Consider the following 829-nt stretch of genomic DNA (forward strand, 5'->3'; position numbering starts at 1 on the left):
ATATATATGTATTATTCTTTAAAGTTATATTTTTATATATTTCATACTCATAAATTCGTGTATTGCACGAGTTTTTATTCTAATACATATATATTAATCCAAATTTAGACATATAAACGTAAAAAAAGAACATTAAACAAGAGATATACTGTTGGCTCTCTTAGATTTTGATGATGACTACAGTTAATATAAACGAATGTATTTTAGAGATTGTGTGCAGGTCAATATCCGATCTTGATAAAGATTGTTGATAATGCCTATGACTTAGTCTATGAACGTTGTACATGTCAAATACATACAAGGATGTTAGATAACGAAGATCGCTTAGGATGTTAAATGTAGATATGAGGTCTACTGTTTTCAAGTTTGATGATCTGACAATACTTGTTGATGGAGACAGTGCTCTGTTCCCAAGACTGATGTCTGGAAGAATCAACATCAGCTGAAAATTCTGTAGAATATATTTTTCTGGTTTTTAGTTGATGTATTGGTTAAAATTAATTTGTTGCATTATTTATTTAATAAGTTAATTGGCAAAATATTTTTTAAAAGATATATAACCGTTCCATTTAAAGTGAAGAAATTTTCTTATTTTTCTCCACATAAATAGGCTTGCATTATGGTTTAATAAAGAAAAACTAGCTTACCTATTTTAGAAAATAACCTTGGCTTTTTGTTGCAAATCAAGATTCATTTACTCCTCCTTAATCATAGGAATAAGGATGTGGTGAGAAAATAATCGTGGCTTTTTCTTTAGATTTAAGATCCACTTAATTCTCCATAATCTTAGGAATAAGGATGTAGTGGGTAGTTATTTCTTTTTACTAGC

Source organism: Amaranthus tricolor, chromosome 11 (assembly GCF_026212465.1).
Source record: "Amaranthus tricolor cultivar Red isolate AtriRed21 chromosome 11, ASM2621246v1, whole genome shotgun sequence".
Lineage (NCBI taxonomy): Eukaryota > Viridiplantae > Streptophyta > Magnoliopsida > Caryophyllales > Amaranthaceae > Amaranthus > Amaranthus tricolor.